Source organism: Balaenoptera borealis (genome assembly GCF_965194805.1).
Source record: "Balaenoptera borealis genome assembly, chromosome: 3".
In the NCBI taxonomy this organism is placed as follows: Eukaryota; Metazoa; Chordata; class Mammalia; order Artiodactyla; family Balaenopteridae; genus Balaenoptera; species Balaenoptera borealis.
Window position 1 is genome coordinate 171,004,006 of NC_138866.1, and position 19,367 is coordinate 171,023,372.

The 19,367-nt window shown below is 42.6% G+C and overlaps 1 pseudogene across 1 annotated transcript; it reads right to left on the reverse strand.

The window, feature by feature from the left end:
* Positions 1–4,742: 4,742 nt before the first annotated feature.
* Positions 4,743–12,382, reverse strand: LOC309625685 (2-iminobutanoate/2-iminopropanoate deaminase pseudogene; annotated as a pseudogene). The gene has a single exon. The product of its transcript is annotated as a 2-iminobutanoate/2-iminopropanoate deaminase pseudogene (transcript).
* Between the last annotated feature and the right edge of the window lie 6,985 nt (positions 12,383–19,367).

A 19,367-nucleotide genomic window follows, 5' to 3' on the forward strand; every position in this document is an offset into this window, starting at 1 on the left:
TTATGGATTACAGGATTAGGCCAGATTGTGCAGACTATTGAAACCCAGGGGGAGTGGGGTAAATTTCATGTGGAGGGCGGTAAGAAGATATTACTGGGTCCCATGCAGCGGATAACTGGATTCCTCATCAGCTTCCTTCCTCTCTAGTGAAAACTCACACTGAGAGACAATCTAATGCCAAAACCTGTTAGAAATTTCCATCCACTGTTACTGCCAATGGAGCTGGGTTGAGAAAAATCTAACCAGAGCCAGACTGAAAAAAGCAATAAGACATGCTATACCTCCCTGGGATTCTACTTCCTGTCTCAGAGACTGAGTGTCTGTGGCTACCAAAAAACCAAATAATGAGCTGTAAGGCAGGCAGGATAAGATGCCTCTGTGCCCCCTGTCTCTCTGCCAGAAAACTCAGGGCAAGAGAGAAGGGTTGATAGCAGCAGTGCATTGCATCCTGGAAGGTAAAACCCCACAAGTAAAATTCTATAGATTGAGAGAAGGATCTGGGTGGCAGTTCATGGGGATTGCAATCTACCCTGGAGGGTGTGGTCCGCCCTGGGGATTACAGTTGTCCCTGTGTTCCAATGGGTCAAAGAATCAAAGGACAAATCAAGAGGGTTTAGGAAGGCCTCATTCCCGAGTACCTCAAGAGCCCCACTAGATTAATTTCTTTGGGGACATAGGCAGAGGGCTGAGCGTATCAATCTGCCTGCAGCTCTGAATCTAAGAAGGGGAAGTACATATAGTGAGTAGGTAGAGCCAAGGACAATTAACAGCAATTAAAGGTCTGAGAGCAAATATCAAGTGTGAATAGATCTCTCTCTCTTGTTTGAAGCTCAGAAAAAGGAGGGGGTTGGTGGAAAACTTGAGGTCTGTGAAATCACATTTAGACATAGGAAAAAGGAAAAATGCCCAGAGAGCTCAAAGGAAAAGCCTACAACTGAAAAATGATCCTATGCGGGATCCAGGAAAGAAATTAGGAAATGGTTTAGTATCCTTTATACAATGAAGGCAAGAAGGTGCATGTGATAAATTGTAAAAGTAATAAATACCATAAAGAGAAAACAGCTTGAAATGAAGGCAAAAGTATTCATTATATTAATTAAGACTTTCCTTGCACCAAAAAAAAAAAAAAAGGTAAAAACAAAAGCAAAAAAAAAAAGAGAGAGAAAAGGGATTTATTGCAAGAACAGGGGGTGGTTTACAGACCCCTGGGGCACGAAGGAACAGAGCAGGGGCCTGAGAAAGGGCTGGAGCTGGACCACGGTGGGGTGGGGAGCAGGGTTCTGAGTTCTCTTTGCCCCTCTCCCTCACCACAATGGTATGATTAATATCCTTCATTTCTGTCCCAATGATAGGAGAAACAATACTATCTCATTTTAATATGCATTTCTTTGATTATTACGGAAGTTGAGCATTTTTCATGTTTATCGATATTTCCATTAAGGCTGTTTTGAGGAATGAGATGAGAGAATAGAAAAAAAAATTTTTTGAGAATAAATGAAGGCTGCTATGCTGCTCTACTTTTGTAAAAAATGAAGAGTGGTTTATATTGAGTACATATTTCAAAGAAATTCTGAAGTTCATCAGGTTTCTATTAAAGAAGAGTAATATGTATGTATACAAAGCCCATTTCAGGTGATGGAATTGCACCCAAGAAAATAAGCACTTGATGGTTACATACGATACAGATCTGTCATTTAGCCTGAAAGCAAACCCCCAAAAAGGGAGAAGAAAGGTAAAAATGGTAAAACTACAAGAAATTCCATGTAACAGGTCATCTTTTCTAGACTGTCTTTGGCTGATTTTTGTGGGACTCTTCTACAGAGAAAGTGTGTATGTTCACTTAGCTCTCATTATAAGGTATTTTCCTCAAGGTTTAACCCAACAAAATCAGAATAGCTACTAGGAATTATTTGACCCTGTTTTCAGGGTTAGTTTTCTCACGTAGAGGGTTGGTAAATACTAAAAGAAAGGGACAAATGCCTTTTCTAAGTTAGATTCTCAATGGCACAATGAGGAATAAAACTGAGTTATACTAACTCTTCCTCTTACTATAAAGAAGACATGATTCTACATGTATCTTCGAAAACAATAGTCTCCAGTTGGGCACTGTTTTTAGAGCATTCTTTTACATATTTTTTTCCCAACTGAGACTATGTCGTCACTGTAAAAACAACACATTGTGTTATTGACCCTGAATTTTACAGAGAGAGAGAGATTCTTCTCCAGTAATGACTTCCAGGTGGACAGAGCAGCTCCACTGGGCCCCATCACCTGGTGAAAAGGGATAATTCTAACTGGACCGAAGGATCCATCTTGCCAGAGTAAATCAAAGGCCATTAGCACTTCCAAATACTCTGCCAAATGGTTCATTATAATCAGAAAGACATACAGATGACCAAAAAGCACATGAAAAGATGCTCAATATCACTAATTATTAAAGAAATGCAAATCAAAACTACAATGAGGTATCACTTCACACAGTTCAGAATGGCCATCATCAGGGACTTCCCTGGTGGTCCAGTGGTTAAGAATCTGCCTTCCAATGCAGGGGATGCGAGTTCGATCCCTGGTCGGGGAACTAAGATCCCACATGCCGCAGGGCAACTAAGCCCACTCACCACAACTACTGAGCTCACGCACCTCAACTAGAGAGCCCGCGTGCCACAAGCTACAGAGCCCACTCACCCTGGAACCCACACGTCACAACTAGAGAGAGAAAACCTGCATGCCACAACTAGAGAGAACTTTTCCTTATACTGTTGGTGGGAATGTAAACTGGTGCAGCTACTATGGAGAACAGTATGGAGGTTCCTTAAAAAACTAAAAATAGGGCTACCATATGATCCAGCAATCCCACTCCTGGGCATATATCTGGAGAAAACCATAATTCCAAATGATACGGGCACCTCAATGTTCACTGCAGCACTATTTACAACAGCCAAGACATGGAAGCAACCTAAATGTTCACTGACAGAGGAGTGGATAAAGAAGGTGTGGTACATATATACAATGGAATATTACTCAGCATAAAAAAAGAATGAAATAATGCCATTTACAGCAACATGGATGGACCTAGACATTATCATACTAAGCGAAGTAAGTCAGACAGAGAAAGACAAATATATGACATCACTTATATGTGGAAACTAAAAACATGGTTCAAATGAACTTATTTACAAAACAAAAATATAGACTCACAGATGTAGAAAACAAACTTACGGTTACCAGCCTGGGGCGGGGGGGGGTGGGGGGGGGGAAGGGGGGTGGGGGAGGGATCAATTGGGAGATTGGGATTGACATATACACACTTGTATGGTCAGGCCACTCATGATGGCTCTTCTCTTGATCTCTGTACATCCCCTGCCCGACCAGGGCCTGCTTCACCTACACCATACTCACATGACTGAACTCCCTTTTGCCCCAGGCCCCAGCTAATGATAGTTTATCAAAAGGGCAATGAGGGTCATGCCCCTTTGCTGGTTTCCATGGTAACTAATGAGCCCACCTGATGTCAATTTCCTTATAACTGGTAATCTACTCCTTCCCCCTGGGAGCAAAGACAGCCACCATGTCCTGCCCGCTGTCTGCCACACATGGTGGGGTATCGCTCCAGGACCTTGCTTCAGACGCGTAAGCTCCCCCATCCATTAAACCCTTAATGTCTCTGATTGCTGACTCCGGGCTCTTTCTTCAGTCTTGAAGCTGGGCAAGCACAGGCCTTGTAGGCCTGTGGGGCATAGCCCAACAACACTCCTATATATATAATAGATAATTAATAAGGACCTACTGTATAGCACAGAGAACTCTACTCAATACTCTGTAATGACCTATATGGGAAAAGAATCTAAAAAAAGAGAGCATATATGTTATCTGTAAAACTGATTCACTTTGCTGTACACCTGAAACTAACACAATATTGTAATTCAACTATACGCCAATAAAAAATTTTTTAAAAGAATCAGGGGACTTCCCTGGTGGTCCAGTGGCTAAGACTCTGCCCACTCCCAATGCAGGGGCCCAGGTTTGATCCCTGGTCAGGGAACTAGATCCCACATGCCGCAACTAAGAGTTTGCATGCCACAACTAAAAGAAAGATCCCACATGCTGCACCTAAGACCTGGTGCAGCCAAATAAAAAAAAAAAAGAATCAGAAAGAAATGTTCTTTACTAATTAACAGAGGATGGAGCACCCTGACTCCACTAGGGGGTCTGTATATATGCAAATGAACACCCCACAAACATCTATAAACCCTAAAGTCTGCTTTTATTTTTTTCTATCCAGCTTCATTTTCTAACTCTCCATCCCACAGGTATAACAAAGGAAGTGGCACTAGAGACTATTTTCACCTAGTTCCTCACAGACCATTTATTTGGTCCACATAAGACATGCCAAAACATGCAATGCAAATCTGATCAATGTTGAAATAGATCCTTTTTTAAAAGAATCTATTTTTCTGACCAGAGGTAACAGGAACAGGATATCTTATTCTAATTCTCCAATTTTTTTTTTTTAATAGAAAATCTTTTCAGGGCACCCATAGAACAATAAAGGAAGCCAAGCAGAACTCCTACACTTCTTCCTCTCAACCTGGGGAGTTATGCCTTTTCTGTGTTAAGGATCAGTTTCTGATTTAGAAGGCCCCAAATATATAAGCTCACAAGGCCAAGTATCAAAAAGCAAGCCTCAACATCAAACATGTCTAGAACTGTGACGTGACTTTCCAATGGACTCTCACAGTGGGAATACTTCAGTCATCTGCATAACATTTGAAGGAAAAACGTCCATTAAAGGGGAGAAGGTAAGAACGAGCAAACCATTTTTCACATCTGAAAATCTTCCTGTTTTAAGAACTTCAAACAGTTGGAATTCAACTGGCCAGAAAGATCTGGATTTATACTTACTTCAAAGCAACTCAGCTAACACTGGCTTTGTTTCTTGAGAGGTCTCCCCATGTTTCTGCAGCTCCTCTAACAGATTAAGAACTCAGGGGTCCAGGGACCAGTCTTTAAAACTGCTCCTCTTGGATGAAGGAAAAGATGGTGTAAGCAGATCGGTTAGAGGGTCCCTGGAGAAGGAGAATCAGGCTTCACTTTCTTGACATAAGAGAACCCCTTTTAGCCTAAGCCATTTTGTGATCTAAGCCTGGCTACAATGCTTGCCCTTGAACAGGTCTCCATAATTAATGATCTTAAGGAAGGGAATGCAGGAGCAGTCAAGAATCAACAGTGCAGGCTTGGGGCAGGGTCCTGGTTCCTCAAGGGATATACATAATAATATATCTTTGAGTTGGGCAGGAACTAAGGCCCCCACCCAGGTGGAGGATGGAATGATGATGTTGACCCTCCTGACTTCAATCAACTAAAGCTTGGACTCTGTCAAACTTTGCTCCAATTCTATGCTGAATTCTCCTCTGCTCAAGCCCCTTCATGAATATGCATGTACCCTTAGCTTGTAACTTCCCAATTTTGCTTTCCTGGGAGACACTGCCTTGGGAGAGAACCCCAGTGGTCTCCTTACTTGCTGCAAGTAATAAATCCTTCCTTCTCCTGATCTTTGGCTTGGTTGTGTCTACTGGCTCAAAACCCACCAACAGATTGTTGCCAAAATCTTGGCTCTCTGTGTACCGATGCCGAACAGAAATACGGAGATGGAGTTATGGAGGAGAAAGAAAGGCTGGCTTTATTTCTTTCTTTTTTTTAACTTATTTATTTTATTTATTTATTTTTGGCTGCATTGGGTCTTCGTTGCTGCGCGTGGCTTTTCTCTATTTGCGGCGAGCAGGGTCTACTCTTCGTTGCGGTGTGCAGGTTTCTCATTGCAGTGGCTTCTCTTGTGAAGCACGGGCTCTAGGCGAGCGGGCTTCAGTAGTTGTGGCACATGGGCTCAATAGTTGTGGTTCACGGGCTCTAGAGCGCAGGCTCAGTAGTTGTGGCACACGGGCTTAGCTGTTCCCGGCACGTGGGATCTTCCCGGCCCAGGGCTCGAACCCGTGTCCCCTGCATTTGCAGGCAGATTCTTAACCACTGCACCACCAGGGAAGCCCAGAATGGCTTTATTTCTTTGCCAGGCAAAGAGGAAACACAGTAGGCTAGCGCGTCAAGAACTGTGCCCCCTTCCCTGGGGAAGAGGGACAGGTTATAGAGTCAGGACTCCTGGTGATGATAAGGATCATGTGATAAGGATCAAGGCAGTAACAGTCTTGCATTCTTCTTTCTTCTGCAAAGTTTCAGAAGGGTGGGGTTGCTGACAAGATTAGGGTGTGTGGAGGGTCTCAGGTGGTCTTCTAATCTTGATGAGCTTCTCTGGTCCCTTTAATCTTGCCTCAGGTGGTTTCCTGGCTGCTCCTCCCTTGATTAGCAACTGTTTGAATCTACCCTTTGGAACTCAGGGAAGGTCATGGAGGCTGGAGTCTTGCCTACGAGAAATGTGGGACAAAAAGGCCTCCGTACCTGGGAGCCCCACAGGGCCCTGCTCAGCATCAAGATGAACTCAGTTTTGGGGTATCAAATGTACCCAGTTTTCTAAGCAAGGTTATTTGCCTCCTTCACTGGGCATCCCCCACTCACACCACCCACATCTTAGGATGCAATTTTTTGTTTATCTGTTCGTTCCTTGGGGGAAGGGTCAGTGTCATGGACTCCCTTCCCCCTCGCTCGTTCCCCAGCACCTAGTGACCACAGCTCTCTCCTTGACCAGACGCTAGGCAGGCTCCTGTAAGTCCTTTTCATTTTCTTTGTTTTCATTTTTATTAGAGTATAGTTGATTTACAATGTCGTGTTAGTTTCTGCTGTACAGCAAAGTGTATCATTTATACATATACATATAACCACTCTTTTTTACATTCTTTTACCATGTAAGTCAATACAGAGTATTGAGAAGAGTTCCCTGTGCTATACAGTAGGTCCTCATGAGTTATCTGTTTTATACATAGTATATGTCAATCCCAGCCTCCCAGTTTATCCCTCCCTCCACCCCCCCACTCCCGCTTTCCCCCCTGGTAATCATAAGTTTGTTTTCTACATCTGTGCTAAGTCCTTTTTTTTTTTTTTTTAATATTTATTTATTTATTTGGCTGTGCTGGGTCTTAGTTGTGGCATGCGGGATCTTTCATTGCAGCATGTGGGATCTAGTTCCCTGACCAGGGAACGAACCTGGGCCCCCTGCATTGGGAGCGTGGAGTCTTACCCACTGGACCGCCAGGGAAGTCCCTGTGCTAAGTCCTTTTTCAACTAGACCTCAACCTGGACTTGTGTCCATCCATGTTAGGCCTGCACTGCCCAGTTTTAGCAAGAATCTTGTTAAGCTCAGTTTACAGAGAACCTCACCCTTAATATCTGATCAAATTTCTCAACCCGAATCATCCTCTGGGTGATATCTGATCACTGTTGCCTGCCCTCAGCTACAAACCTGTTCAGTTTGTTTAACCAGAATCCCCCCTACCCCTGATGTTTCCTCTTAGTAATTTCCTTCCACTAACCCCCTCCCTGCTCCTTGGCTGTAAATCCCCACTTTTTCTTGTTGATTCAGAATCAAGGTCAAATCTATGCTGGGGTCTCTTTTTCCCAGTTGCAATAGTTCCTGAATAAAATCTGTTTTTACAGCTTTAGCTACAGTCTGGCCCTGGTTTCCTTTGATAATAGCACAGTACCTGGGGTATTGTCTTCACTCAAAAACTGCATTAAATGAATGATGGATAAGACAAATATGAATGAACAAACAAATGCATGAGTGAACCTTCAGCCCACTCCACTCTCAGAGGGCAGGGGTAAGCAGCACAGATGAAATGACAGCCCTCAAGTGTCTCTCTCCTTACTCTACACTAGTACAGAATCGTTACCTCCTGCACGAATCTGACAGCCTTGTCGGGGAGGAAAAAAATCTCTTCCTCTACTCATCTTACGTTCTCAGGCTGGGGCCCTGTACACTGGACTCACAAAAGACAAATTAACAAGAGAAAAACATAAAAATTTATTTAGTATAAGTTTTATGTGACACAGGAGAATTCATAAGGAATGAAGACCAGAAGAAGCAGTTAAGCCCAAGTACTTTTACCCTAGGTTTGATGAAGACTGGAAAGCCATGGTAAAGTGTGATAAAACAAAAGAATGTGAGATAAAGTTAGTAAACTGGGGGAAACTTAGCAAGGCCTGATCATTCGGATTCCTCTTGGCATCACTCCATCTGTGAAGATAAGGAGGGCACATCTCTCATGAGGATCTCATGACCCACTTTGGGGAAGAGGGGAGATGAGAGAATCCTTTCTGCACCTGTTATATCCCAAATTCCTTCAACCCAAAATATTCAATATGTCAAGGTGCCATATTGTGAGGTAGCATGTGTTTTACCCCATCAGCCAAACCCCTAATAACAAGGAGATGGGAACCACAATATGAAGAAGTAATTGAGCTAAGAGGCTCCTCTGAGTAATGAGAAGAAAAACAAAAAAAGAAGAGTAGAAAGTGCAACAGAGTAGACACCTCCCCAAAACTAATAAAGACCATTAGAAAGGTCTGAGGCCTGACACCTGGGGGAGGGTTGATATGAGCCATTGCACCTGTGTGGTCACAGGTGCATGAATGAAATTTGATGACTCCAGCGGAGGACCAAGTATGCACCTCAGGACCAGCAAAGCAGTGGCACTAAAGAGGAGAGAGAATCTCAAAGTTGGGGCTTCACTGTGAAAAGTAAATTATTCTTATTTTATTGTCTTCATATATGTGCGATGTCATCGTCTCTGCAGGGTCAGGACCTCTACCACTCTACCCCTACACACACTCACAGAAACAATTTTTGCACCTCTGGGAACCTAAATAAAGAGCATGCCGAGGAACGCATGAGATGTCGCCACAGAGTAAAGAAAGACTGTTGTGAGCAACTTTGAAAACTGTCAGGCTTCCCTGGTGGCGCAGTGGTTAAGAATCCGCCCACCAATGCAGGAGACACGGGTTTGAGCCCTGGTCTGGGAAGATCCCACATGCCGCGGAGCAACTAAGCCCGTGCGCCACAACTACTGAGCCTGTGCTCTAGAGCCCGCGAGCCACAACTACTGAAGCCCGCGCGGCTAGAGCCCGTGCTCTGCAACAAGAGAAACCACTGCAATGAGAAGCCGGTGCACCACAATGAAGAGTAGCCCCTGCTCGCCGCATCCAGAGAAAAGCCCGTGTGTAGCAACGAAGACACAACACAGCCAAAAATTAAAAATAATAAAATAAAATAAATAAATTAAAAAAAAAAAAGAAAACTGTCTCACTATTTCCAGTGACGGTTTGTATATTTGTGAGCACACGTGTGATTAGAGGCTGGAGCTGAGTCCTCATGTGATTAGCTCTGTGTGATTGTGTGTTCGTGTAAATGTCTGTAGAAGCATTTGTACACAAGATGTGGGTAAATAAAGGGTCCCAAATGGTGTCCTAATCTCAGAAATGTTGGCTCAGAAGTGAGACAGATTGAAACAATCTATATAGAGAATAAGAAACAGAAAGGAAGTTAAGTCAGAAGAGGAAAAAGGCCAAAGCGTTACTGAAGAGGCACAAATGTCATAAATTTAAAATAGATGTTTAGCACTGGTTATAACTTTGCCACACTGTTGTGGCATTTAAAAATTACCAACTCCATAATATGGTTTAAAGCAGTGTTTACCAACCTTAAATGGGTTTAGACATTCATCACTCACATGTGAAAGAAGTTTAGGTCAAGCATAAGAAAAAACTTACTAAAGAACATAGAGTTTCTAGTTAATAGATGTAATTTGTGATAGTTTCATTAACCTAAGCTATTATAAAATAGTGCATTACACTACAGAAAAAAGCAAAATTACCAATTTATCATTCCTGGTTAATAGGAAGAAATCCACTTTCTGAATAGAAGTACAGAAAACCTTTCATTTTGATTGCCTTGGCCAATGTAAAAATGAAGAAATAGAATGTGACATTTTAAATCTCATAGACAGGTTTAGTGTAAACTGTTACAAAGTGGAAGAGGTATATAGATCTTAGCTGATTTCCCCCTGGAACCTGTTTTCTTGAAGGTTTAGGTATTTCACAAATCTCCTGCATTTGTGTAATGATTTACCCTTTTTCAAAGGGCTTTTACATTTCTGATTCTTGTTGATCCCCATAACAACTGTGCACAGTGTTTGAGTATTAAGTGTGAGCTACAAAGAGGTTGTGTGGTTTATTTGAGGTGTCACAGTCTGTGACAGCCCCACTACAAGTGATTCTTATTCCACAGTCATTAATGCCTCCCTAAAATAATACAAAGGGCATCCACACATCCATTCCAAGAACTGTAGAGCCATCCATTGTCCTGTGTTCCTGTGAGATTTCCTGCTGGGAAGGGAACACAAAGGCTGCCATCTTGGTGGTATGGGTTCATTCTGACCAGTTGGTACCCAGGCCATGATAAACATTTTAATATCATCTGTGATTACTTGTGTAAAGGAAAAGACCCTGGATGGGGGTCAGGAAAGTTGAGTTCTCATCCTGGTTTTTACTATTGAGAATACTGCAGCCAACGTGGCTAACACTTACTGAATGCTTACTTCAAAAAACACCAAGTGTGCCACATGGAGAATCAATTCTCACAGCCACCCTCTGAAGTAGATAAGCTCAGCTTGTACTTTACTGATAAAAAAACCTAGATCCAGAGAAATGAAACAAGTTGCCCAAGGATACCTAGCTTCCAGAGAAGCCAGGACTTGAACTTGGCAGTCAAATGCCAGAACTTGTGTTTCTGACCATTATGAGAACCTGCCATTCACTGGTTGACTGATTTAGGCAATCTCTTAGTTTCTCTGGGTTCAGTTTCCTTGATTACTTAGTAAAAAGGTTTCACTAAGTCCCTTCAAATTCCATATACATTATGGAAATTAGAGAAGAAATACAGCTGAAGTGTGATTTCTCCTTTGTTAATCAGTGTGTAAAAGTTGCTCTGAACCCAACAGATAAAACTGAAGGGCTTCACACCCCCACCTGTTTCCTCCATTGTAAACTTCGTGTATCATATTTTTTTATTTTATACTTTAGGTATGTTCCCAGTATGTTACAGACAGAATTTTTTTTTTAATTTTTATTTTTTAAATCTGCGTGTTATTTTATTTCCATTAGAAAAATATTACCTATATAAAATTTGGTCCAGTTTCTTCTCCTTTACCTCTACCATTCAAACTTAAATGCTTTAATTTTACTCAAGTAAAAGCAGAATCATGTATCTGACATGAGAACTAAATAGTTCACATCATTAAATTAATAGTTTAATTGAATTAGGTGTGCTCTTTATTATTTCTCAGGAATAGTTAACTCATCTTTCCTATATGCTATTTCCCTTTACTTTTATTTTTCTGAGTAACTATGTAATGTGTGTCTCTTTTCCCACATCCAGTAATATGAGTGTTATAGAAGTGTAATTTATAACATCAGTAACTAGATTCATCATTAATCTTCAACTCATGTTCAATTCCCCTTATTATATGGTATTTCCATAATAACTTCAGATATTTCAGTCAACCTTACACTTTCCAACAAATACTGTAAAAATTAAGATGTTAATTTAAAAACACTACTAAAATTCCAGACTAAATAACACTGGGCCCACTTAGAGTGATGCTGTCACGAGAGGTCCTTGGACAGCTACTGCTTCAACCTCAACATGGCCTCCTTTGGGCAAAGCAGCAACCTGGTAAGCAGCTCTTGCAGGAAAACTACTCTGGAAATATTGTTTGTAGTTGTCATTGACAGTATTGAAGTCATTTATGTCAGCCAGCAAAACAGTTGTTTTTACCACATTCGTGAAGTCACAGCCTGCTGCTTTCAGAATTTCACCCATGTTTGTAAGAGCTTGTTTAGCCTCTTCTGCCACCCCTCCTGGCACAAGCTGTCCACTTGCAGGATCCATGCCTAGCTGTCCTGAAACGTAAATGGTCCTGCCAACTAACACAGCCTGACTGTAGGGACCAGTGGCCGCTGGGGCTTTCTCGGTGCTGATCACCTTTCTGGTCAAAGACAACATGGCTAATCCTTTTCCCTTGCCGCCCCTCGGAGACAACTACCCCGTACGCTGCTCCTACTCGCGTCTCACGGGTCTCTACAGACAGAATTTTAAAATGAAAATGCCATGTTAAATTTACTGGATGATTAATCTTTTTAAAAATTCTATTGTGAATCTTTTTGTGTGTGTTGTTCTTAAATTTTATTATTTTTAAACCACTTCATTGAGGTATGATTCATATATAAAAAGCTATACATACTTAATGTGCACAACTTGATGAGTTTGGAGATAAGTATACACTCATGAAACCATCATCATAATCAATGTCATAAACCTATCCATCACCTCTGGAAGTTTTCTCCTGCCCTCTTATTTATCATTATTTTTAGTACTGTTATTAGTGGTAAGAACACTTAACATAAGATCTATCCTCGGGCTTCCCTGGTGGCGCAGTGGTTAAGAATCCGCCTGACAAAGCAGGGCACACGGGTTCGTGCCCCGGTCCGGGAAGATCCCACATGCCGCGGAGCAGCTAGGCCCGTGAGCCACAACTATTGAGCCTGCGCGTCTGGAGCCTGTGCTCCGCAACGGGAGAGGCCGCGACAGTGAGAGGCCCGCGCACCGCGATGAAGAGTGGCCCCTGCTCGCCGCAACTGGAGAAAGCCCTCGCACAGCACAGAAACGAAGACCCAACACAAACAAAAATAAATAAATAAATAAATAAAAAAGAATCCTCCCCTCTGGCCAGTTTTGAAAAAAAAAAAAAAGATCTATCCTCGTAGCCAGTTTTTAAGCATACAATATAGTATTGTTAACTATATTGTGAATCATTTGTAAAATAAAGAATCATCCCTTTAAAATTGCTTTTGTAAAACTCAGATTTTCATTGTGAAGTGCTTAATTAGAAGTGCTCTTATAATTCAACAGGTCTTTACACAGCTTTGTGCTTTTGTTCCACTATCGTAAACACAGCTCCAAAGAGGTAGTTCAATCTGATTAATATCAGTAATTCCTTCTTTCTTCCTAAATAGATTCTTCATTGTCCTCATTCTATGGAGGGGAGGCTTCTGGTCTCCCTGATGGTTTTCATTAACACATCAGCCATTATTTTACTTCAGTGACATATTTTGTGGTGATAGCCCATCAACAGATTAAGGAAACATTGAAATCTAACACAGTCTGGTAAATAATTGGGACAAGATTAATGGTTATATTTAATGAAAGCCACCTGTTTGTTACAGCAGCTCACTTGCTTTCTTCATTTCATTTCAGACTCCAATAAATTGTGAATGCCTTGAAGCATACTCGACCCAGGCGGAGTAAACATAGGTCTCTGGGAGTAATCGCCACCTCTTTGGGAACACACCCAATATCCACATGGTCTACAGTTAGAAGAGGGAAAGCATAGTCAACTGACAGGCTGTTTGTTGACTTGACCAACAGGCCTGTCCTTTTGTGTCCCCCTGGCTTCCATGAATGGACATGTGTTTTCTTGGTGTGCAGGCATCATCACAGAATGATGGAGCTCAGACAGCTAAATTCCTGGTCTTACAGGTCATATTTTACCCTCCTCCCCAAAGCATGGTAAGTCAACCACCATAAAAATTACCAAATTGTCTAAAGTGAAATAGACATTTCCAGCTTTGGTGACTTTTTAACGGAATGATTGGAGTAAAATACAAGTTGAAGGGAGCAAAAAAACTTGCAGTCTATCTTTTGAGGACACTCATCAGTGAGTGTGTACACTCAAAAAGTCTAGAAGGACACAGTAAAAAACATGAACAATGACTATCTCTGGAAGTAAGATTAAGTGATTTCCTTTTTTAAATTGTTTACTATTTGTTTTTTCAAAATGTTCTTTACAATTTTTTATTACCATCTTAATAAAAGAAAAATAACTTTTTGTTTTATTATTAGCTAAAATTATGTCATTCCCTGACTAATATTTTGGTGGCAAATTTACAGTTAGGACAGTGAATAAGAGATTAAAATTCATATCATTTTTATTCCCACGTTGAAACCAGGGCATACAAGGTTTCTCTGAGGAATCCATTTTCTATACAGTTATGCTAGTGATAAAATCTCATTCAGCTAAACTCTCCGTCGTGGAGTGGCAAGAACACAGAAAATTCTAGTTTTAAAATAGACCCTTTTGGGACTTCCCTGGTGGTGCAGTGATTAAGAATCCCCCTGCCAATGCCGGGGACACGGGTTCGAGCCCTGGTCCGGGAAGATCCCACATGCCGCAGAGCAACTAAGCCCCCGTGCCACAACTACTGAGCCTGCGCTCTAGAGCCCATGAGCCACAACTACTGAAGCCCATGTGCCTAGAGCCCGTGCTCCGCAACAAGAGAAGCCACCACAGTGAGAAGCCCGCGCACCGCAACAAAGAGTAGCCCCACTCACCGCAACTAGAGAAAGCCCGCACGCAGCAACAAAGACCCAACGCAGCCAAAAATAAATAAATAAATAAATTTATTTTTTAAAAATAGACCCTTCTTACACAGAAAACTATTTATCTGGAAGTCATCACTTATCAAGGAACCTCAGCTAATCAGAGTATAGCCAAGTATCTTGACAATCCAAAAAGGCCTCTGAACAGTCCAAAAAAAGAGACGATAAAACATCTTGCTCAAAATAGAACCACTTGGGCTTTACCCTTTGTCAATTTTTTCTTGCTTTCGGTAAATGGAACAGAGTCCCAGAGTACAGAGGGAAACTGGGTCTATCTGACTAATGAACCAGTGTCTGGGAGGGTATTTTGAGGGGGCTACCCTGGTCCCCCATGTTCCTAAGGATCTGCTGAGATCTATCTGCAGCCATCAGAGTAAGACCCCGCAGCTACAGGGGAGCGGGAGCCCCGTTAGCACTCCCGTTACAGCTCAGGTGGGGAAGGTCAGGTGGAGGCTCTGATGAGCATGAGGGCTGGGTGGCAGCAAGTGGCACTCCTGATAAGAAGAGCCAGCGCCCTAGGGACAACAGAGGAAAACAGAAGAGCAAGTGAAACAAAATCTGTACCACTTATTCTGTGTGAAACGAAGACGACTCCAGGCAGCACTCTGGGATGTCACACAAACACATCCCTGGAGGCTGATGGGAATGAAGTATTTTCTTATCTTCCTCTTTGAGTTATCCTTTGCTCCATAACAAATCATCCCAAAACGTAGTGACTTCAAACAACACACAGTTTAGTTGCTCACAATTCTGTAATTTGGGCTGGGATCAGCTGGGCAGTTTATCTCCTGGTCTTGGGTAGTGTGACTGGTGAAGCTGCAGTCAGCTGATGCCTTAGTGGATGGCTGGCTGGCACTGGCTGGTCCCGGATGTTCTCACTCATGTGTCTGAGGCTTCAGCTGAGACAGCTGTGCCTCTCTCCCTGTGTAGTCTCTTGTCCTCAAAGAGGCCAGCCCATGTTTGTTCACAAGGCAACAGTGTTTCAAGAGAGGAAAAGCAAAGCTGCAAGACCCCATAACGTCTAGCCTCAGAGGTCACACAACGTCACTTCCACCCCACATTTTGCTAGTCAAAGCAAGTCACAAAGCAGCCTGGATACAAGAGATGGGGTAGTAGCTGTTGGTGGGAATGTAAATTGGTATAGCCAGTGTGGAAAACAGTATGGAGATTCCTTTACAAACTAAAAATGGGGAATTCCCTGGCGGCCCAGTTGTTACAACTCTGCGCTTTGACTGCTGAGGGCCGGAGTTCAATCCCTGGTCGGGGAACTAAGATCCCACAAGCCGAGCAGCACAGCAAATAAATAAATAAATAAATAAATAAATAAATAAATAATAGTAGTTTAAAAAAAAAAAAGATGAGAAAAAAAGCTAAAAATAGAGCTTCCATATGATCCTGCAATCCCACTCCTGGGCATATATCTGAAAAAGATGAAAATTCTAATTCAAAAAGATACATGCACCCCAATGTTCACAGCAGCACTATTTACAATACCCAAGACATGGAAGCATCCTAAGTGTCCATGGATAGATGAATGGATAAAGTAGATGTGGTATATATACAATGCAATATTACTCAGCTGTAAAAAAGAATGAAATACTGCCATTTGCAGCAACATGGATGGACCTAGAGAATATCATACTGAGTGAAGTAAGTCAGACAAAGAAAGGCAAATATTATATGGTATCATTTATATGTGGAATCTAAAAACTAATACAAATAAATTTATATACAAAACAGACTCACAAACATAGAAAAGAAACTTATGTTACCAAAGGGGAAAGGGAGATGGGGGAGGGATAAATTAGGAGTAGGGGATTAACAGATACACACCAATATATAAAATAGGTAAACAACAAGGATTTACTATATAACGCAGGGAACAATATTCAATATCTTGTAATAACCTATAAGGGAAAATAATCTGAAAATATATACACATATATAACTGACTCACTTGGCTGTACACCTGAAACTAACACAGTATTGTAAATCAACTATACTTCAGTTTGAAAAAAGAGAGAGGGACTTCCCTGGTGGTCTAATGGTTAAGGCTGCGTTTCCAATGCAGGGGGTGTGGGAGGGTTTGATCCCTGGTGAGGGAACTAAGATCCCATGTGCTGTGCAGTACAACCAAAAAAAAAAAAAAAAGGGGGGTGGGTAGTAGACTGTAATCTTGAGGAAGGGAGTAGCAAAGTGACATTGTAAAGGGAGTGGGGCATGCAAGAGGACTTCCACAATGGCCAGGGCACGGCATCAGCCACATGCAAGGCAAGAGCTCATGGCCTGGTGAATAAAGAAGGAAGTGTGGATGGTAACCGAAAATTTCTTTGCTTTTTGAGTTCAAAGGGAAGGATTTGAATGAAGCTGGGATTCCCACAACTACACAGGTGAGGATGGAGACATCAAAATATTATCTTGTTATTAGGTTGTTTCTATTTTCTTTTTTATTTGTTTTATAACCTTTTAGAATAACCTTCTCGGGACTTTCCTGGTGGTCCAGTGGTTAAAACTCCACGCTGCCAATGCAGGGGCCACGGGTTCCATCCCTGGTGGGGGAACTGAGATCCCACATGCTGTGTGGCACAGCAGAAAATTTTTTTAAAATAAATAAATAAAATAAAATAAACTTCTTTTCCCCTTGGCTCATGGCCTGGGAAGCACATGGAATTCTAATAAGCTTGATTTACTGGCTTTCTAACCCACCCATAGCAGATTAAAAGGAGCATCTAGAAGGCAAGCAAAACAACTACTGGTTCTCAGTTCTCTGACAAAAGCTAAACTGACCATAGAAAGCCTGGCAGAAAGGAAGAGTCAGAAAACCTATAAAAAGCAAATTCAATAATTCAACAAATCTTAACAACCTGTAGGGACAGAACCTCCTGTATCATATCCCAACTGAATTTATGATAACCAAGACCCCAGACATTTTTATTATTTTCAGCATATTCAAGTAAAGAACACAGAAGACCATGTAGAGTAAAACCTCACAATAATGCAAAATTACAAATTTGAATATAACTTAATTGGTAATTGGCTCCAAGGGATAGGAGGAGAGGGATAAAGTGACCCCATGATCATTTGGGACATTCACTTAGTGTATGGTCAGTTATACAGAGTATAATTTTCTTACATTGACATTTCAAGGGGTTAGCCAACCCAGAAAATTCACTTTTATGAATATTCCAATGATACCAAACACATGAAGTGTTACTTTGCTATTTTCTGCCTAATCGGCACTTATTTCAAAAGAATGAAAATCTAAATTTTTTTTCAATGTCCCATACATTTCTGCAAGATGCTTTTTATTCACAAATATTTTCTTATTTAGTCAATATGACAATTTTTAAGGGACAGATGTGTTTATTGCCTATTTGAAGATGAGAATATAAATATTCAAGGAAGAAAAAGTAACTTGGCCATGGACACAAAGCTGGTTAGAAATCACATATTTTGATACTAGCTGAGTTATCACTCCTGTTACAGAGCCTGTTGAGAGGATCTTTTTTTTTTTTTTTTTGCATCTCCCTCTCTCCCACCCTCCCTATCCCACCCCTCTAGGTGGTCACAAAGCACCGAGCTGATCTCCCAAGAGGATCTTTAATGTGTTCTAAACCCAGTCCTGACATGTACGGCGGGGACGTTCCCCACACCAACAAGGAATTCTCAGACACCAGCTGGGTGTCCTATAATTCAACTCAATTCTGACACTATCTACCCAGAGACGGAGTCAGATTCCACAACCCTGTTCTCAGATATGTCATGAATATTCCTCCCTCCCTCTACTCAATTCCCTCTCTTTTACCTCGACTCTCCTATATATATGGTGTCTCCACCCGAGTCAGGTTGAGAAATTGATTTGGAAACTAAGTTCCCACTTCTCCAGTCTTTGGCCATTGAATAAATCTTGTGCTGTTCCAGTCTCAGCATCAGTTGTGTTACTGGCTGTGCAAATTCAAAAAGAAAAAGAACCGGGCCTTCCCTGGCGGTCCAGTGGTTAAGGCTCCACGCTTCCACTGCAGGGGACACAGGTTCGATCCCTGGTTGGGGAACTAAGATCCCACAGGCCGCCCAAAACAGCCAAAAAATTTTTTAAAAAGAAGAAGAAAAAGAACCACCCTGGCCAAGACAAGGGTCTTAGCCCAGGCTAGAACCCCTGCGCGAGTCCCGGAAACCAATTTGGTAACAGTAGGAGGGGGAAGACTCACAATATATTCAAGTCGCATACTCCCAGGTGGGCGACCTACACACTGGAGAATAATAACGTTGCAGAGGTTCTCCCAAAGGAGTGAGAGTTCCGAATCACATGCTGGGCTTCCAAGCCTGGGGGTCCTGCACCAGGAGCGATGAGACCCCAGAGCATCTGGCCTTGAAGGCCAGCGCGGCTTACTTTTGGGCAGACTCAGAGGGCTGTGGGAAAGAGAGGCTCCACTCTTAAACGGCGCATATAAAATCTCACACGTTCTCGGACCCAGGAGAGAAGCAGTAATTTGACAGGCGCCTGGGTCAGACCTACCTGCTGGTCTTGGAGTCTCCCGGCGAGGCAGAAGGCAACAGCAGCCGACGCTGGGGACACAGACACCGGCGGCGGCCTTCTAGGCCCCCAGTGCTGGCAAGCCTGCCGTTGTGGAATCCTCCCTCTAGCTTATTAGCTCAGGCCCAACAGCCTGCAGGCGCCAGTGCCTGGACGCCTCAGGCCAAGCAGCGCCTCAGGATAGGACACGGGCGCACTCCTCAGCTGTCAGGCTTCTTTAAGACGCCCAGAGCACAGAGCCCTGCCCACCAGAGGGCGCAGGACCGGCTCCGCCCGCCCGCGGTCAGAACCAGTCCCAGAATCCCCTGCGCTCGGCCCCTCCCCAGGGAGCCTGCTCTAGCCTCCCACCAACCTCTCCCGCCCGCGGGCAGACGCCAGAGGTGGTAAAGCCAC